The sequence below is a fragment of the Cimex lectularius genome, unplaced genomic scaffold, assembly GCF_000648675.2.
Source record: "Cimex lectularius strain Harlan isolate CLEC.00 unplaced genomic scaffold, Clec_2.1 scaffold13, whole genome shotgun sequence".
Classification (NCBI taxonomy): domain Eukaryota; kingdom Metazoa; phylum Arthropoda; class Insecta; order Hemiptera; family Cimicidae; genus Cimex; species Cimex lectularius.
The window spans coordinates 3067873-3090390 of NW_019392649.1; the positions used below are offsets into that span (position 1 = coordinate 3067873).

General features: G+C 34.2%; 1 protein-coding gene across 3 annotated transcripts in view; it reads right to left on the minus strand.

The window, feature by feature from the left end:
• Window positions 1-22518, minus strand: part of LOC106664542 — a 382600-nt gene that overhangs the window by 262935 nt on the left and 97147 nt on the right. Inside the window, exon 1 of one of the 3 annotated variants that reach the window (XM_014390356.2) lies at window positions 9917-10006. The exons of the other annotated variants lie outside the window; for them this stretch is intronic. The gene's annotated coding sequence lies outside the window, so the exon portion shown is untranslated. Of the gene's footprint in view, window positions 1-9916; window positions 10007-22518 lie in introns of those variants that run through there. 3 annotated transcript variants of the gene reach the window in all.

Below are 22518 nucleotides of genomic sequence, written 5' to 3' on the forward strand. Positions count from 1 at the left end.
CATTCTTGGCACTTCAACATGTCACATAAGAATGACATAATTACGCAACAACAAACACTTTGAGCCCTGAAGATGATCTCAATAAAGATCAAAACGTTGGCTCGAAAGAGCAAATATTTTTCTAAAAGATATACGTCACACCAGACCGCACCTCACGATCTCCGAATAATCATTAACTACCGGTTACTAAACACCACACAGTTTTATTTATATTGAACAAACAGCTTTTAATTTTAATTGTTTTTTATTAGATTATATTATAAAACATAGGGACTAGTAAATAAAACTCAGTTAAGACCAGTAGGAAGAAACCCCAAACCTTCGTTTAAGTTGGGTATACACTGGAAGCGTATTGGCGCGAAAAATGATGGCGCGATGATGGTTGAATCTTCCAAGCGACGTGTTCGCGCGACGAGTCCACCTCCACTGCAAGAATTTGGTGCAAGGCAGGCCACAGTCATTAATTAGTACTTGGGGTTTGTCTTGGTTTTCATAGAAAGTAAAATAAGAACTTGGACAATTTGTTATTTCACTATTTTGGATAAAGTCCTAAGTGGTAGAAATGTAGCCCCTTCCAAGTAAATTCCTCGACCTTTATGCGCTTGACTCCCATTCAATAATGAAATGACAATCAGCAAAAAAAGAGAGAAAAGTGGGACAACGAAAATTTTGCTAAACAGACAGTGGTATTTTGAAGAAAAATTTCTTTGCTCCATCCCAATATTACTTATATTACTTCCGGATGGGGGAAAGTATATCCTGAATGCTAAAGTAAAACGGATAAAATAGGGAGATATATACTAATTCACCTCTAGTGCTATTCGCACGCTTCCAGTGTTGATGGGTTCCCAATATTTCTATTGTTCGGATATCGGCGACTTTAATCTCTCGTCGCGGGTATACGCCTTCCGAGTTTAAAAGAAACCCAAAAAACGTGATCGACACCATAATGCCGTTCAATTGCTTATTGTTAATTGCAGGTAACAATGCTCCCGTTATTCGTCGTTGACGGTGGATGGCTCGGTAATATGTGCGATTAGAACACGTAAACTAAAATACTTAAGCTGGAAACACACTTACCCGATGGGACGCTACCCGATGCTACCCGACGCAAACCCAAAGTCCAATTTTCCGCAAGATTGTATTACTCCCGTGCACATCTGCCCGATGCTACGCAACGCTACCCTACTCTACGCTCTGCGATCCCCAATGTCCAGATTTTCGTCGGTTCGGAGCGAGTACAGTCGAAGACAAAAGAACAGGATGCTTATATTTTTCTTTCATACCACATGTATTATTGTTCATATATTAATTACAACATACTTATTTTAATATAAACTAAATTAACCAAGATGAAAAATTCATTATTTTGTATTTAAAAAACAATTAATTTTAATAGTTTGGTAGAAAATTGATCAAAACACCGGAATAACTTTATTTAAAACAATTACGTTTAACAACTCACATTTTTATTTCATACTACATGTATTATTGTCGTTATATTAACTAACACATAGTTATTTTAATATAAACCAAATTAACCGAGAACAGTTTTTTAGTTTTTTAAATTAATTTTAATGGTTTAGTAGAAAATGTATCATAACACCGAAATTCCATTTTTTAGTATAATGAATTTAATTAACTATTTATTTCATGGTTTTGCTCATCAAATTACACAATTTTCGTCTAGCAGCGTCAGAACAGGACCCTATGTATATGTGTATATATATATAAGGTTTATGGGCCGACAAACAGCTGAGGTCATCGCCGTCATTCGATTGGTTGTTATTCCTTCTCTTTTCTGTCTTTCTCTCGTATTTACAGGACAGTCATATTTTTGTATTTTATTTCAGACTAAGTATATGTAATTTGGTAGTTACATTAATTACAACATTCCTATTTTAATGTAAACTAAATTAAACGAGATCAAAAATTCGTAAGTCTTTATAAAAATTATTTATTTTGATTTTATTTATTTATTTTCGTAGAGTAGCTTTAAACAGGACACTCACATTTTTTTTTTTTTTCAAATTACGTATGTGTAATTTTGCCGTTATATTAATTCCAACATTCTTATTATAATGTAAACCAAATTAAAGAGATCAAAAATTCATGAATTTTTATAAAAATTATTTAATAATGATGGTTAGGAAGATAATGTATCAAAACACCGGAATAACTTTATTTAAAACAATTAACTTTAACAAACAATTTATTGCATGGTTTTGCTCATAAAATTTAACTAACAATTTATTTTATAATGCACTAAGGACAAAAGAGGCTTTGCGATTGTGATAGCGATTATTGTGATACACGCTACTTGACTGTACGCGACGTGCGCTTGATTTAGCATAGATGTGCACACCCTACCAAAACCTGGCAAGGCGTCGGGTAGCATCGGGTAGCGTCGCATAGCGTTGCATCGGGTGTGTTCCCCGCTTTACACAAAAAAACAGGTTGATCTAAAAAGGAAAAGATCAACAAAGAAAAGAGTTTGAAAAATCCGATCAGAAACCAGGGTAAACAATTCCAATTTTCTAGTGAATCCGACAAGTAGTCGGGAAGTAAGTAAGGGATACTTCTTTATTTTATCGAAAAACAAACTAAGATAATTTTGTTCAGCTTGATAGCTAGTTTTTATAGACGGTGAGCTGCGACCATTGTATGTTTGATGATAATGAAAAGGATAATAGGAAGCAACGTGCTTTGTAATATCAAAACATCGAACACCTCTGGCTTATTGTAGTATGCTTAGTTCCTTAGTTCAGTCCAATTTATTCGAGCCTTCATTCAGGAAGTAGGTCATTAATTGTTATTACTGCTATTCTTTTCTCCGGGTCATCTTTGCACCTTAGGTTTTGTCTTCTCTGTTTTTAAAAGTATTGAATGTTTATACTCACTATTTTAGCATTGGTAGATTATGGCGACTACTGGATTTTCAGGGGTTTATTCGAAAGAAATTCAGGTCTCTGAAAATAATGTTTTTTTGACGATCAAAAACTCGTTATCATTGCTCTCCAAAAATAAGTTTTTTTGTTTCGCTTTGTTTTTAATTGAGTATTATTAGAAAATATTTATTTTTTATTAAAGGCAATTTAGCAATTTCATAATGCATTTTTATTTAAACACAATTAGTGCTTATTTATTTATCGTTATGTCAAATAAATATTCGAATACTATTTGCAATTCACTTAACACAAAGTAGAAATTTAACGATTCATTATTTCTAACAAAGCTTTGTAGTAAATCATCTTAACCGAAGGGCTAAGAAATAATACAATGTGAGATATTGCCAACACAAAGAAAACAATTTAAGCTTCTTATTAAATTAAAAGGGGATGAAGTATTTGCTTCAAGACGAATAAATGCGTTTTTAGGATCGCATTCACGTCGTTTAATTAAAGTTTGCGGCCGGGGAAAAGATAAGCAAATGGTATACGAAAACCGGCTATAGAAAAGATTTTATACAGACTGTGATTTTTTCCGGGCCGAAGCGCAGACGTACGACCAACAAAGCGGAACAGGCTTATTGATGTTAACCAACCGGCGTAAAATCATCAAAGATTATGTACAAAGACAGCACAATACTTTTTATTATTTTTATTATATATTTTCAACGATTTAATTGCAAACTCGTACTTTTTGTCTTTTTTTTACGAGAATAAAAGAAGGATGTCATTCTTTAACAGGACATTGCAAAACATATGCCATTGAAAAATATATATATTTCTACTCAACCAAATATCTAATTAGATAGAATCGAGTTTTTTTTATTTTTTTTCATTTTAAATAAAATTACTCATACTGAAAAGGGTTAGAAGCCGAAATGCGTTGGGAATACTGAAACATCAAGGATAGGCAAATCAAAATTAACAGAAGAGAACAAAGTAACCTTTTTAAAGAATAAAATGTCATACACGAAGGAGTTTTGTTGAAGATATTTGAATTCTGATAATTTTTTAGACATAACCGGGGAAAAAATTAAGGGCTCAACAGAATGAAGAATATTTGGTGTTTAATCAAACTAATCGTATCTCAAAGCTGAGTCTTGGAACCATTACCATTTATAATATTTTCCGATTGGTTGCTCCAAATGTAGCAACCTTCGAAAATACACAATAAAACATGTAAAATTTCGCAAAAAGAAATCAATCCGAATGTGGAAGAAGTTCGAAAATCTAATTGTTTTAAAAAAGTAGCAGAACTAACATGGCCAACATAAAATCAGCAAAATATGTACAGCTACACTGAGAGGTCAAAAAGAGTGGCAAAACATTGGTCACTGTTAATATTTTTAATTAACTCATAGCCAAACCTTTGTCGATTATCATATTTGGTAATTTTTAAAGGATTAGAGGTAGAATAAACAAAGACACAATCGCCCACTGATGATTACGATTGGATTTTGCTAATAAATTTTTGTATTGTCCGATCTCCATTCTTTCTAACGTTCCCGTGGTTTGATTAGTTTAAGTGGTAACATTTTTAAGTTTTATATTGGTTTCAGTATGGTTTTAAGCGATACAGATTAGCCTAGAAACGTAGCATTGTTGGAAGATCGAAGGAGACAAGAGTGCTTAAGATTCCTAGAAGAAGTCTCCATCGCTACCAATATTTTGGATATTATCCAGGAAGTCATGGATCAGGTCGCCATTGTGTCACATCTGAGATAGATTTTATCGTTTCGGAATGTACTTTTTAATCGACATTCTACCGCTGGTGGACCAAGTAACTTCAATTAGTTGAAATCTTAATGTCAGTTTATGCACTGTTAGACGAAGACTTTCAGAAGCTGGATTACGTGCAAGAAGGCCTGCCACTAGTCGAGAACTTCTGGCAGGACATAGAGCAGCGTGGGTAAATTAATAGAAGAAATTATATTAATTGTTTTAAGCAAGATTAGACTAAAATCTTGTTTTCGGAGGAGTCAAGGTTTTTGTTGGAGGGATGGATATTTTCACTCCGGAGAAGCTTGGGAGGTGGTGGTGTTATGGTTTGGGCATGCATATCTACGGAAGTCGTACAAACTTGATCTTCATCGAGGTTTCCCTAACTGCGAGATACATTGAAGATGTGTCAGAAGAAGTTGTCCCGCCACTAATTGGCGACGGTTATATTTTTTGAATGAGAATGCAAGGCCCCCACACAGCAAGGACCGTTGGTGACTACGTGGAACGGGCTTCAATTCAATTTTTGCAGCGAATAGCATAAACGACATAAACCCTATCAAACACCTTTGAGACGATTCGTCTAAAGGGTAAAAAGTCACCCCTTCACGCCAAAGAATTTGCAGGAATTAAGAAAGGTGCTATTGGAGTAATATGAAGATATTTCACTCCGCTAGATTCAAAACCTCATAAAATCGATGCCACATTGAATACAAACGGTGATCACCGCAACGGGAGGAAATACTCGGTACTGAATTGAATTTTTTTTTCTCTTTCTCAGTATAGATAGTAGCTACAACCAAAAATAAAATATTATCTCATCTAATATATAGAACTGTTAGTATGCAATAAATCTTCCATGATATGTTAATAAAAACCTTCTAATATAAATCCATTAGATTTCGTGGTCCGATTGACCAAATAACTTCTTTCAATTAATTAATCTTTATGTAAAGTATTGGTTCAGATAAAAAAGTCAGTGTCACGAGCGGGATTCGAACCCACGACCTTCGGCTAAATACGCCGTATCGTGATAGCTCAAGTGGGAGAGCAGCGGCGTATTTAGCCGAAGGTCGTAAGTTCGAATCCCGCTCATGACACTGGCTTTTTTATCTCAACCAATACCTTACATAAAGACTTCTAATATAATAATATGCTACAGAAATCTCTTAGTTTATAAAAAAAAATAAATAAAGATCCAGGTATGTACTCGGGTAACCATAAATTATTAAATATCAAAAAGATATCCTACAAGAAAACCACCGTAATCCAAATATTTATTTACCTTTTGGTATAATTTTTTGATGAAAAAAACGATCTCCTGCTTTTAAGAATTTGTACCATCATTGTTACCTATTTTCTAAAATAAGGTGATATAAATAACTGTTCTATACTCGTTATTATGATGATTTTTAAATTTTAGTTTTGGCTAAGATTTAATTCAACACATTAAATTGCTCACCCCACCAATTTTCCCGTTTATATAGGCTGAAATTTTAATTTCTCTCAGGATCGCCATGACGCCAGAGTTCAAATTTCGTAGAATTTCTCATCTGGGCACAAATTGGATTACGATTGTGGTCGTCCTTGTGTGAAGCGTTAGAACATTCTGATAACTCGGACCTGTCGCCGGTTTGCGTCCCTCTCAATTTCGTATTCAAATCCAATAACGGGCTGTCACCAGAAACGCTTTCTGAGGTTGTTTGCGTCGGAGTCAAATCTGAATTGACAGCAGCTATGGGTTTATTGAAATCCACCAGTTCAATTAAGATACGATTTATAAACAAGACCCCCTGATAATAATTAACCAGGATTCCGACTGCTTATTCGTCAAGGGAAAGAACCTTATTCTCAGTAATAAATGAAAAATAACGTGCTATTTCGTTGTGTATCATCCTTCATGATAAATAATAATGTAAAGTGATCAAGAATGAAGCCGAGCAGGTGAAAGAACCAACTTGTTTTTCTGTTGGCGAGCTTTCGGCTGCATTTGACGCCTTCCTCAGGACTTTGAAGAACTATTAATGAAACTTTACAAACAGTCCGGACATGTGGTCCTAATAGAAGGGAAAGTTATCCGGCCCCTTCTATTAAGCCCCCCATTCACTTACGATCAAATTGTGCCAACGTACGTTGTACAACAGGCTGTTGTGCAAACAAGGTCCTCCACATACTATACGCATATTTTTGCAAACTCCGGTTGCTTTTGTCTTGTTTTAATGATAGTGCTCTAGTACAGTTACGCAACGCCACTCGTTGTGCCATTAATTTCAAACAGTTTTGAATTGTTGCAACTAGTCACACAGCACCTCAAACAACACCATACATAATACAATTGTTTGCACAAGAGCGTCTGTTGTGCAATTGGTTCGTAGATGTTTGAAGGGCTATAGGACCATATGTCCGGACTGATTGTAAAGTTTCTTAAACATTTTTTTCAAAGTCCTGTGGAAGGCGTCAAATACAGCCGAAAGCACGACAGCAGAAAAAGTTGGTTCTTTCACCTGCATTTACCCGATGCAACGCTGTGCGACGCTACCCGATGCTACCCGACGCCTTGCCACGTTTTGGTAGGGTGTGCCATCTATACGACGTCAAGCGCACGCCACGTACAGTCACACAGCGAGTATCACAATCGTAACGCCTCTTTTGTCCTTAATGCAATATTTTGAGCAAAACCTTCTAATAAATTGTTGGTTAAATTTTATGAGCAAAACCATTTAATAATAGGTTAGTTAAATTTAATTGTTTCAAATAAAGTTATTCCGGTGTTTTGATAAATTGTTTTCCTAACCATCATAATTAAATAATTTTCATAAAAACGTTTATATTATAATAAGAATTTTGTAATTAATATAACGACAAAATTACATATACATAATTTGAAATAAACTACAAAAAATATGAGTGTCCTGTTCTGACGCTACTCGACGAAAGTGGTGTAATTGTATGAGCAAAACTATGAAATAAATTTTTAGTTAAATTTTATGAGCAAAACCGTTTAATAAATTGTTAGTTAAATTCATTATAACAAAAAATTGTATTCCGGTGTTTTTATCAATTTTCTACCAAACCATTGAAATTAATTTTTTTTAAATAAAAACTAATGAATTTTTGTACTCGGTTTATTTGGTTTATAATAAAATAACTTTGTTATAATTAATATAACCACAATAATACATGTAGTTTGAATAAAAATATGAATGTCTGGTTCTTTTGTCTTCGACTGTACTCGACGCTACCCGAACAAATTCTGGACAATGGGGATCGCGGATCGTACAGTAGGGTAGCGTTGCATAGCATCGGGCAGATGTGCTCGGAGGTAATAAAATCTTATGGAAAATTGCACTTCGGATTTGCGTCGGGTAGCGTCGCATAGCGTTGCATCGGTAAGTGTGTTCCCCGCTTTATGCTATGAGGTGAAACCCAAAAGGGGTAAATATTTTACGTTTTAGTGAACATCTATCATTTAAGTTGACAAGAAAGTTAATTTCCACTGTTAGGTCAAAACAACTAAAATAGGTCAGTATTATCGGAAATGGCCAAACCACATTTTATCGTATATTACTATAATAAATAGTATGAAGGTTTGAATTGTACAGAAAAATCTATAATGAATGAGCATGACATGAGTTATGACATAAATTCAATACTTATAGCTTATAAGGGATGCGTGTTTAATCGGCAGCCAGGGTTCCCCTTTTACCGTGACCGGGAAACATCCATCATCGCCCACCGTTGGAGAGGGGTTAATTGGTGAAAAATGACCGGGACTTCGGTAAGCTCGACAGCTTTACCAGCCTTTTGATAAGTGAGTCCATTCGTGCTGCGTTAAGAGAGTTATACATCGGCCTTTTGTCCGGTCGTCGGATATCGGGTCGGGACGATCCTTTTCCGCCAAATCCAAAGGGAATAAATTCAACGGCGATTATGAGTTTATCTTTCATAGGTCCCCGATTTTAATTCAAAACGCTTTCAGGGGAAAGCTAATTTATATGTAACCCTTTCCATCGTTTAACCCGGCTTACCTTCAGGAAAAACACCACGCCTCCAGGGGATACCCCCGGTGCACGCCCGACTCGTTTAAACGCCCAATTTGCATACAGGATGCGTTGTTGTCCGATGGGATGTTATTGAAAAATATTTACTAGGATGGACGGGCCAAATGAATTTCAAATGTATCGCCTCGATTATATTGTTTACCAAGCCCGGCGAAATTCTAAATTATTCAGAAGTGGTTTATCATTATTGATGCAAAATGAAATCTGGAATTTCATTGACTTGGATTTTTTTCATTATACAAGAAAACCATCGGCAAAAATTAAGTCAATATAATTTACAAAAACGTTTTTATACCATATAGCGCAATTTCTAATGTACAGTAACGATCGAAAATATCTGGTTACAGAAATTTTTTGTTACTTAACATTCAGCACAGTCTACTTTTTTATTAATCTCTCTTTAACCAGTTTATCATTAAGGATGTTAAATTAAACCTGGAATTTCATTGACATGGCTTTTTTCATTATGCAAGAAAACTGTCTGTAAAAATTAAGTGAATAGAATAAAAAAAGACTCTATAACATATACCGCAATTCATAATGTACAGTAAGGATCGAAAATATCCGATTACAGAAATTTTGTGTTACTTAACATTCAACACAGTCTACTTTTTTATTAATCTCTCTTTAACCAGTTTATCATTAAGGATGCTAAATTAAACCTGGAATTTCATTGACATGGCTTTTTTCATTATGCAAGAAAACTATCTGTAAAAATTAAGTGAATAGAATAAAAAAAGATTCTATAACATATACCGCAATTCATAATGTACAGTAACGATAGAAAATATCTGGTTACAGAAATTTTTTGTTACTTAGCATTCAACACATATGTACTTTTTTATGTATCATTTTTCAACCAGTTTATCCTTAAGGATGCTAAATTAAACCTAGAATTACATTGACATGGCTTTTTTCATTAAACTAGAAATCAATCTGCAAAAATTAAGTCAATACAATAAAAAAAAGCTTTTATAACATATACCGCAATTTATCATGTAGTAACGATCAAAAATATCTGGATACAGAAATTTTTTGTTACTTAATGGTCAATACTCGTCAACTTTTCATTGTGTTAAAAAATTGTAACAGTTTGAAACGTTCTAGAATTTGAAAACGTTATATTCGTGTTTCAGTAATAGGGAAATCATAATTTTTGAAACCCGGCATCTTACAAAGAGTGATTACCTGTTATCTCTGAGATTAGATCTTGTACCAAAAATGCCTTGGCAAGTGATGAGTTTTTTCGATTAATCCATTTTTAATCCGAATACCAACCTGGAACAAAAAAAAACATGTAATAATTCAATTTGCGTTTTTTTCTTACGTGGTGCCAAAAAAATACAATAACCTGTTGACTATTGGCCAGATTTTCGGATCATTTCACACAAACACTAATTTTTATTTTTATATATTTTAAAAATAAAACTTATGTTTTTTCGGAAGTTTCAAAATGAGATATAAAAGAAAAAAATCCCCAGTTACATGGCAGTCCTTCGACGCGTTCAGATAGCCATGTAAGCATTCTTTATTCAAAGTATTTCATCTGTTGGCTAGTCCTTCCTGGTTATTTTAATTATTAAAATCTACATATATTCTTAGATGTAGATGTAGATGATTAGTCAGGGTGTATTTTATACTGCGCCCTTTAAGAGCTATTGTATCTCCCATTATGTACCTATAGCACAATTCTATCTTAAGTATATTTAACATCATTAAAGTTAAGAATTAAAAAGAGGACTTAATAAACGTTTAACATTTCTCTACTACCTACTAAATTGACGATCCTATTTATCATTAAAATCAATGCATTCGACTTATTATAAAACTTACTTTGACTTAAATTTTACGTACTAGTTCCGAGTTTAGAAGTCGGTTAAATATTCCAAGTATTAAAGCTCACAACGTTTTCATTAAACTTTTTTACGACTATTTATGATTCTTCTTTTCTAAAAAAATAATAGATAATAACATAACGATATATTTCATATAGATATCGTATAAAATGTTTTTATTCTATGAAAAAGTATTACAAATTTTTGTACTCACAATTGTTAATTAGATAAGAATATGGACCAGAGTCTAATTACACGACTTTAAATTAAGACGCAAACTTTGAAAGTGGGCACTAACTTTGGCATTTTAGACATAAAAACTTACTTACTCCTGTGTGGCTACTGTTAATTTTTATCAATGACAATAAGATTCTAAAATGTATAACTGATTTGACACTCATGACAGCAACCCTTTCTTTATGAACTCTTCTGAAATGAAGGGCACATAAAGGCGATTAATGTAACACTGGCCCACTTTGTAGATCTAAATTCTAATATATTTGCCGAGGTCCGCTGGTATGGGGCTACCTCAGGAACGACGGGGAGGTGGATGGGCTCTAAAAAGAAGTTATGACAACATTTCATGGACAATACGTTTGTTATGATCTTTTTATCACTACTTGTTCCTTCCTACATGCTTTGAAAATATGCTCATCGAAACGAGAGATAGTCATCAACCCAGCAGGAAGTTGAAAAAATTTTAATTTATAACATGTGAAACTCTTAATAGGTAATTAGAAATAAAGGCAGACTGTGAATGTGAGAATTTTTCAAGACACGTAAACAAATTAATTTGTTTAATAACACACCCACGTACAACAACATTGTGACTAAAAGTAATCACTATAGTAGTTATAATTAATAGTTACAATGTTTCGTGATTAGTTATCGTTAGTCGATGATTATTCGGAAATCGTGAGATGCGGTCTGGTGTGACAGGTTTCAGAAAAACATTTTCCTTTATCGTGTCAACGATTCGACCTTCATCAGGGTCTGGGATTTACAAACATTGTTTAAGTTTAACAAATGCATGTAGGATGTGGACAAAAGTGAATTTATACAATGCAAAAAAATAATTTGTATATTCAATAAAAGTACTTCTACTCATTCAAAGTGTTTATTTTCTGCGTAATTGTGCCATTCTTCCGTGTCTCTCTGTGCTCTCAACATGACAAGAACTGATAGAAGTATGATCTGCATAACTAAATATTTTCCCAGAGAATGTAATATCCAAAAAATCATTAAAGACAAAAGAAACAAAATTGGGCCTAAAACTGTACTTTGTTGTATTCCCGATTCAATGCGTAAAGCCGGGAACACACTTACCCGATGCAACGCCATGCGACGCTACCCGATGCTACCCGACGCAAATCCATATTACATAAGATTGTATTACCCCCGAGCAGATCTGCATGATGCTATGCTACGCTACGCTACTCTACGCTGGGCGATTCCCACTGTCCAGATTTTCGTCGGGTAGCATCGAGTACAGTCGAAGACAAAAGAACCGGACACTCATATTCAAACTACATGTATTATTGTCGTTATATTAATTACAACATACTTATTTTAATATAAACGAAATTAACTGTGATTAAAAAATAATTAGTTTTTATTTATAAAATTAATTTTAATGGTTTGGTAGAAAATCGATCAAAACACCGGAATACGATTTTTTGATATAATGAATATAACTAACAATTCATTGTACTCGCTTCGGCGGTACATATACTAAAATTGTACAATTTATTACACGGTTTTGCTCATAAAATTTAATTAACAATTATTTCATAATTTTGCTCGTAAAATTACACCTTTTTTTTAGACTCATATTTTTTGTAGTTTATTTCGAACTAAGTACATGTCATTTTGTCGTTATATTAATTACATGTTATTTTAATGTAAACCAAATTAAACGAGATCAAAAATTCATAAGTTTTTATAATCATTGTTTAATTATGATGATTAGGAATAAAATTGATCAAAACACCGGAATAACTTTATTTAAAACAATTAAGTTTAACAAACAATTTATTAGATGGTTGTGCTCATAAAATTTAACTAACAATTTATTACAAGGTTTTGATCAAAATAGTGCATTAAGAACAAAAGATGCGTTGCGATTGTGATAGTGATTATTGTGATAAACGCTGTGGACTGTACGCGACGTGTCCTTGCGTCGGATAGCTGTGCTCACCCCACCAAAACGTGGCAAGGCGTCGGGTAAGTGTGTTCCTTACTTCCTGGCTTTAGTTTTTATTTTAAAAAATTGATGTTAATGGTTTGGTAGAAAATAGATCAAAACACGAGAAAACCATTTTTTGATATAGTGAATTTAACTAACAATTTATTACACGGTTTTGCTCATAAAATTTAACTAAAAATTTATTTCATGGTTTTACTAATGCTATTACACTATTTTCGTCGAGTAGCGTAAGGACAGGAAACTCATACATTTTATAGTTTATTTCAAACTAAATATATGTAATTCTGTCGTTATATTAAGTACAATATTCTTATTTTAATATAAATCAAATTAAACGAGATCAAAAATTCATGAGTTTTTATAAAAAATTATTTAATTATGGTGGTTAGGCAGAAAATTAATCAAAACACCGGAACAACTTTATTTAAAACAATTAAATTTAACTAAAAATTTATTACATGGTTGTGCTCATAAAATTTAACTAACAATTTATTACATGGTTGTGCTCATAAAATTTAACTAACAATTTATTACATGGTTGTGCTCATAAAATTTAACTAACAATTTATTTCATGGTTTTGCTCAAAATAATGCATTAAGAACAAAAGATGCGTTACGATTATGATAGTGAGTATTGTGATGCACGCTGTGTGAGGTACGTGGCGTTCGCTTGAAGTCGCATAGGTGTGCACTCCCTACCAAAACGTGGCAAGGCATCGGGTAGCGTTGCATCGGGTAAATGTGTTGCCGGCTTAAAGGATAACTATAAACTGTACCAACGCTTATGATTAGAGTTATGCACTTACTTTAAACGTCTCTATTGTTATTTACAAGAATGAGGACCTAAGTTTAAAATAAAGTAAAACTTTTAAGCAGGTAATCGCAGTACAAAGTTTGTGTACCTAGGAAATGTGTATTTTATATATATACACGAAATAAAGGAAATATAAAAATTAACAAAACACAGGAAATGTAAAAACTAAACTGTATAATCAGTTCGAGACTGTACTTACTTTTCCGAAACTAATTAATTGAAATACGAAATAATGTTTCTCCGGGCGGAACGCAGGTGTCATAGGTTGTACAATGCAGTTGTAGGGGACAAAAGGCAGGAAGATGGAATTCAAACGGCGGCACTGGGGGCACAGTTATTGCCTACCGTTCGTGACCCTTTTTGCCCCAATTCAAACCCTCTACCACCAAACAGTCCCGCAATAATTGTACTTTTTAAAATACACTTTTCCACAAAGCCCGCTGGGACGGAAAGTTACGAATGTTCGCGAGTAAATCGCCGCATTTCCCGTAACACCCGTCTTCTCGATAAATCACCTTTGGGTATTTGCCAAAGGTGTAACCGATTGTAAATTTTCCTAGAGGAATAAAACGATGGCCATGGAATAAATCAGCTGCACGATCCGCAGGGGATGATCTCTCGCAATTAGATTTAACAGTTCAGCGTACTCCCCAGCATAAAATCGGCTCGGCATTCGACAAAAATGATTAAAATCTGAATGTTTTTTCACAAGTAGATGGCAAACAGCAACCAGTATCACCTAACTGAAATTCCTGCGAATTATACATTTCTAAATCACATTTCCTGCTTGCAGCATAGTTAAAAGCCGCCATTAAAATATCTCTAAATTAATTTCCCTGTCTCCACCATAAATCACAGGGAGTTCAACTTCCACGATAAGTATTAAAACATCGTTTAACGTCATAAACTTCATTTCATTTATTATTGCAAGATAAATCTAATGAAAACAAATTAAAACCTCCAGTTCAAATTACCTAATTATTCTGTAATTAAAATGTCATGGAAGCCATCTTTCACAGCAGGTACAAAAATTCAAAATATTTTTACCACCGTGGACTCTTAAACCGTAAAATATAACACTTTTTTTAAAATAACTAATTCATATTAACTGCATAATCGGTTTTACTACCTGCGATTTCTTTGACTTTTGCTATTTTAAGTAGCTTAGTCCTGTGGGTTTATGCTTTAACGTGCTTACACCCCTGATAAATTATAGGAGGCACTAATGGTAAACGACCCAACTGGCATTTAGTTATTGATAAAAACTACCAAAAAAAAATTTTGACCTTTTTTTTATTTGATAATATACACAAACAGATAAAAAAAGGAGTCTCATAAAAATCCTTATAGTCAGTCTTTGGTAGTATAGGGTTTGATTACGTGTTGAAAGAAATTTCAAACCATCTATTAAAACATAATTATTCACACATCGTGAGATGCAGTCGGGTGTGATGTGGGTTTCAGAAAAACATTTTCTTTACTGTGCCAACGTTTCGATGTTTTATTTTCATCTTCAGGGCTCAAAGTGTTTGTCTTCTGTGTAATTGTGCCATCCTTGCGTGTAGTGTTAAGAGTGGCCCACATCACACCCGACCGCATCTCACGATATCTGAATAACTATCGATTAACGGTCACTAATCTATACACATTAAAACATAGTTATTTCAACTGGTGGACATGTTTAAGATTGTTTTGCTCTGATGATAACCTTAAACTAGAACGAAAGCTTGGCAAATAAGAATATTGAATTTGTGTTTTCATCCAGAAATATCGAGATCCAGATTATTCGTTCGTGAAAATGGGGCCAATACAACTAACACTTTAAACAAATAATATATTGTGGTCGGGAGATAAACCTGTAATTTTGTCAGTTTTGTCTGCCATCTTCAGTGCGCCTCACGTATTTGACTCTAAAACACTCGCAAATCAACAAATTAACAACAGCCTACAGACTTCAGCTACACCATTCAAAACACTATAGCAATAAGAAAAAGATGTGAAAATTACTCCTGTCGTATGGTTGATAAAGTTATTGTCTGATAGGTAGGTACCTAATTAGTGAACTTTGTGAAAATTTAGAAATACAAAAACTTTCGACATTAAAAGGACAAATAAATAAACAGTAACTCACAAACTTCAACACCATTTATAACCTTTCAATTAATTTGTCTTTCCATGCAAGGACTTGGTTGAAATAAAAAAGTCAGTGTCACGAGTGGGATTCGAACCCACGACCCACTTGTGATATCTTGACTTCGATCCTCTCGGACACCAACTCTCCATCTCAACCTACAACCGTTCGAAACTTTCCTCCTTTTGCCATTTTCAAATGTCATGTAATCGGAATGGATTCTCAGCAATTTATGAAGTGTCCACGGGGAGCTTTTTAGTGAAGTGATACTTCTTTTACTTATTAAATATTAATCCATTTACATTTTAGTGGTCAATTGACCAAGTTACATTATTCAGTTAATTATTCATTCTATGTAAGGTCTTGCTTGAGATAAAAAGTCAGTGTCACGAGCGGGAGTGTGGAGAGTTGGTGTCCGAGATGATCGAACTCAGGACAGCTCAATTGGTAGAGTAGCGGCTGTAATTAGCCGAAGGTCGTGGGTTCGAATCCCGCTCGAGACACTGACTTTTTTATCTCTACCAAAATCTTACATGAAAATAATAATTAATTGAAAGAAGTAACTTGGTCAATTGACCTCTAAAACCTAAATGAACTATTTAAAACATTATATTAATACTAAATCGAAAAGAAAAGATCAAAGATCAAAACGAATAACTACAACAATAAAATACCTTAATTAACAATAACTCACAAACCTCGCTTATACCATTTAAAAAATCATACAAATTAAAAAGGAAAATGATCAAAGACCGAATACAACAATGAAAATGACCCTAACTTAATTCATCTAACACACTAACAAATAACACTAAAACAACACAGCCCCTACTACTTCCAAGACTTCGGAAATAAAACTTCACTCCACAGAAATCACCCAAACACTGAAGATGGCGAAATGCCGAAACACACATGAGCCTACAATAATCAGCAAGGATAGGCACGCCAAGATGATTAGTAACTATCAAACAAATATGAAAAAGGACCGACCAACTCAAAAACTGGTCGGAATTTTTAAAAAACGCAGACTTAATTCTCTCCGAACTTCTCAGGGCATTATAAAAGAGACTTAACGACACAAAAATCATACAGGTACAAAGCCTAAATGCCGAAGTGTAGATAGGCACTAAGATCAAAAATTACAGAATAATATATTTTTATGTCAATGGGTTCGATTGGTACAATTCATCATCCGTATATAAAATATCGGCAAATATTACGATCATTTACGAGTACACAGCCATCACACAATTGCAGATGACCTGATAAAAGAGGTTGTGACATCATTTCACTCTCAGTCTATCATAAATCATCGCTTGATAATTTTGACCAAAAGTGAATGTGTGAAAGTAATTTATCAGAGATAATCGACTCCGTTTTAGTACAAAAACAGCTTTATTAAAATCGTTTATTACTGTTACAACTGCGTCCATTTTCACTCTGGGATTAAATTACAATACACTCTGAGGCTTACAAGCTGTCACTTTTGATTGATGAAATAACCTTATAAAAAATTAGGGGTAATTTTGTATGGATATATTTTGTACAAGTAACATTTTATATCGCAATCAGGCTTTATCGCTGATTATGTCGGATATTTTTAAATATATAGGGATTTGATATCAGATGTTTAAAGCACTACAATTGTGTAAATTTGGAGTATGGTGAAATTGTTTTTGTAACTATGCGTTATAAAGTAAAAAACTGACTTCGCTTCCTCAAAATTAACTCATGTTTTTATGTGTATTGTTCAGTGACCGTTAGTAAATGATTATTCAGAGATCGTGAGATGCCGTCTGGTGTGACGTAGGCTTTAGAAAAACATTTTCTTTATCGTGCCAACGTTTCGATCTTTATTGAGATCATCTTCAGAGCCGGGGATTTATAAACATTGTTTAAATTAGAGATAGGTAGAAATTTTAGATTCAAAGTATTTGCACTCACTCAAAGTGTTTGTTTTCTGCGTAATTGTGCCATTCTTGTGTGTTGTGTTGAGAGTGCCAGTGAGATATTGCTATTTTATGTTTATATACGTTGGATTTTGAAGGAGCGGGGAAGGAGGTTGGTATACAAAGGCATTTTTGTATAAGGAGTCGGCTTCTGAGAGGTGAAAAGAGCCGTCGATGGGAAAATTTGGTAAATGTTCGACCAGATCATCATTTCAGGATTATACAGACGTAATAATTAGGGAAAGGCAAGGAAAATTGTTGAAGAATTAGACTATGTAGAAATGTTTGATGTGTGGAATGTTATGATTGTTTTCCTTTAGGGAAAAAGTACTTTCAGGTAGTTACTCCCTGTGACTATAACTATAGGTCTGATGATGACCATCGTAGTCTAGATTGCTTCACCGATGGCTCACTCATTAAGGATAAGGGAAGTGGTGCTGGAATACACATACCTAAATTAGGGATCAGCATCTCCTATCCTCTTGGTAATAACACCTCGGTCTTTCAGGCAGAGGTCTGGGCCATTAATGTTTGCTGTAGAACACTGATGGATAACAAGATTAAGGGAAAAGATATTAAAATTTTTTCCGACAGTCAGGCCAGTCTAAAATCATTACAAAAAGAACTATCAACATCTAGACTGGTAGAGGAAACCGTTGAACTCATTAATAGGACTATCACCAGGTATGAGAATAGGGTAACCCTCATATGGATACCTGCTCATAAGGGGCACTATGGCAATGAGGAGGCGGACAGCCTGGCCAAGGAAGGATCAAATACTGAGTTCATCGGACCACAACCGGTATTACCCCACTCTTTAAGCACAGCAAAAGTGAGTACAGGTAGCTGGGGCATGAAACAATTCCTTAAGGAATGGAATATGTTCCCGGGAGGCAGGCAATCGAAAGAGTTTCTGAAGGAAATCAAACCTAAAGAAACGAAATGGCTATTCTCTAACTCTAGGAGGGGAATAAGGAGGCTGATAGGTATCCTAACGGGCCATTGCCCCTTGAGAAGACACCTCTTCATAATGGGTACTCTACCAGACCCCTTCTGCCGCTTCTGCGAAACAAAAGAAGAAACGGCTCGACACTACCTCGCAGAATGCGATAGGTATGCTAGGGAAACATTTAATACTTTCGAAGGAGAGGACATAAACAAAACACTCCCCAGGATAAAATGGTCCACAATCCTGGGGTTTGTGAATAGGTCCAATAGGTTTATGCAGGACTCGTGAGCCGACCAGGTCCCGGACCTTTTAGGGATGGGGTACGGGCCTACTCAGGCTTTTAACCCTTCGGGTCCTGGTCGCCCGCCCTGTGTAATATATATATATGATTGTTTTATATTCACTCATTTCGTGGTTTGCTTGACCAATTAATATATTACAATTAATTAAGGTTTTTAGTTGAGATAAAAAAGTCAATGGCAAGAGCGGGATTCGAACCCACGATCTTCGGCTTGATACGCCGCTGCTCTACCATTTGAGCTATCGTGACCTCGATCCACTCGGACACCAACTTCCCATCTCGACCGCACCTTTTGAATTTTCCCTCCTTTTTGCCATTTTTCAACACGCTCGTGCTATTGACTTTTTTATCTCAACTAAAAACCTTAATTAATTGTAATTGTTTTATATGTTATATTATATGTTTTGTTTGATGTGATGATGATGTATGATATTAGCGTAGCTGCGAATGAGTTTGCACGTGTCTTCGGTAATTGATGCTATGTTTATCCCTGTTAATGTAAACCATTTCTATAAAGTTACTTTTATGTTTGTTTTGTTCTGTGTGTTATATTTTTGGATTATTGAAGTCGATATTGTGTTGGTGTTCAAAATGGTGGGTAGCCAGTGCCGTAGGATTTTGTTTGGGTTTTTTGCAATCATATATATGTTGCTTTACTCTCTTCTCCAGATATTGGGAAGTAATACTAAGAAGCATGTAATGGCACGATAAAGAAAATATTTTTCTAAAACCTACGTCACACCAGACCGCATCTCACGATCCCTAAAAAATCATATTTTTATGTGACATTTGATTTTCAGTTATAAAATATGATCAATTAGGGACCGATCTAATTAAGAGTCTCTTAAAAAGGATTTTAGTGGACGTTGACTATCAATTAACGATAAATTGCCAATTCCAGATCCAAAACATAGAATCCTAATGTCCTAGAAACAATTCTAGTGGGTATTGGTTTAGTAGCACTTAATACGGTTGACCGCCCGGTTTTCAACTCTGACAACCACATTTTATAGGATCTTACAGAAATTTAATGCAGTGGAAATTTTTTATTCCGCGTTTCGGAAAGACAAATTGAAATTGAAATATTCAAATGTCGGTTTATTGGAAAAAGTACGGCCTCAGTAAATTACAAAATTAATAATCCGGACGTTTACAAACAATCGCCCAGGGCGTCTCGACAGAAGCCGTTAAGTGGGCGGAGAGCCCTATTTTATACTCATTCCAATGACAACCAACCCTTGGGATTTATATATCTCGAGAGACTCGACCTCTTGCGTAAATCTTCCAAGGCGTTTTCACTCGGAATGGCATGGAGATTTAATGAGGAAAATAGTACAAAATGGAATATAAATGCCTGATATCTACAGGCGCGCATATATATGTAGATGTTCATTTACAAACGAATCATATGAAGACTTAAATGTTTGTACTCTAGTGCTAAACAATATAAAAGTAAAACAAACAGGCGTTATTCATTGATGTTATGCCAAAAATGACAAAAATATATTACACTTGCTGGAAAAATAATATCTTTCACCTCTTTTTGCATATATACATTCCAAAGATAGCATAAAGATACTCAGAAATCAAAACATTTCTGTAGAAGTGATTAATGAAATTATAATTAGAACCCATGGTTTTTAAATATATGCACATATCAAATGCATTCTAAGTAATTTCTACCTCAGTAAAAACATAAACTTGACCGAGAAACGGTAAATTGTACGGTTCCGATTGTTGTAATTACCTCCGCGCCGACAAATTGAAGTTATCTGCAAAGGCCATTATTATAATTTTGACACCGAGAATGTCTGCTTTTAATCATCCGGAAAAAGAAAATTTAGAACTTTTCTTTTTAAGGTGATTGAACTGCCATAGTCTGAGAGACCATTTTATTAGCAAACTTTTAATTATATATAACTTCTGTAATGGAAATGCGGTTGCCTTTGTGTTGCCGAAATTTGAAAAAGAAGGCTCGCATTTATTATTTTGGGCTGCGATAGATGAAATTTAGTTTCTTTTATGAAATCTTCGTTGAGAAATGAGATAAATCTGGCTGAAGAAAGGTCAATGTTTAGTAGTGCCTTGGCTTTAAGCCGGGAACACATTTACCCGATGCCACGTCATTAAAAAAATCATTAATATAAAAAAGAAACAAAATTGGCCTTAAGACTGTACCTTGTTGTATTCCTGATTTAACGCGTTAAGCTGAGAACACACCCGATGCAATGACATCCGACGCTACCCGATGCTACCCGACACAAGCCCAAAGTCCAATTTTCCGTAAGATTGTATTAACTCCGTGCATATCTGGCCGATGCTACGCAACGCTACCCTACTCTACGCTCTGCGATCCCCACTATCCAGATTTTCGTCGGGTAGCATCAAGTAGTCGAAGACAAAAGAACCGGACACTAATATTTTTATTTCAAAATATTTCTATTATTGTCGTTATATTAATTACAATATACTCATTTTAATAAAAACTAAATTAACCGAGATCAAAAATTCATTAGTTTTTATTTTAAAAAATTTATTTTAATGGTTTGGTAGAAAATTGATCAAAACACCAGAAAACCATTTTTTATATAGTGAATTTAACTAACAATTTATTACACGGTTTTGCTCATAACATTTAACTTACAATTTATTTCATGGTTTCGCTTCTAAAATTACACCATTTTCGTAGAGTAGCTTTAAACAGGACACTCACATTTTTTTTTTTTCAAATTACGTATGTGTAATTTTGCCGTTATATTAATTCCAACATTCTTATTATAATGTAAACCAAATTAAAGAGATCAAAAATTCATGAATTTTTATAAAAATTATTTAATAATGATGGTTAGGAAGATAATGTATCAAAACACTGGAATAACTTTATTTAATACAATTAACTTTAACAAACAATTTATTACATGGTTGTTCTCATAAAATTTAACTAACAATATATTACACGGTTTTGCTCATAAAATTTAACAAACAATTTATTTCATGGTTTTGCTCCTAAAATTACACCATATTCGTCGGGTAGCTGTAAACGAGACACTCACTTTTTTTTCAAATTATGTATATGTAATTTTGTCGTTATGTTAATTACAACATTCTTATTATAATGTAAACGAAATTAAACGATATCAAAAATTCATGAATTTTTATAAAAATTATTTAATCACGATGGTTAGGAAGAAAATTGATCAATACACTGGAATAACTTTATTTAAAACAATTAACTTTAACAAACAATTTATTACATGGTTGTCCTCATAAAATTTAACTCACAATTATTACAAGGTATTGCTCAAAATAGTGCATTAAGAACAAAAGAGGCGTTTCGATTGTGATACTGATGTGTTATACACGGTATCTGAATTTACGTAGCGTGCGCTTGACGTCGAATAGATGTGAACACCCTACCAAAACGAGACAAGGCGTCGGGTAGGATCGGGTAGTGTCCCAAAGAGTTGCAACTGGTAAGTGTGTTCCCGGCTTTATCCAGAATTTTGCTATGTGTTTTACTATTTGAACGTTTAGTCCAAAGTGCTTGGTTTCTTTGGAGGAAGTTAAGACTTCCTCTTCTATAGTAGCGGCTTTTATACTAGCTA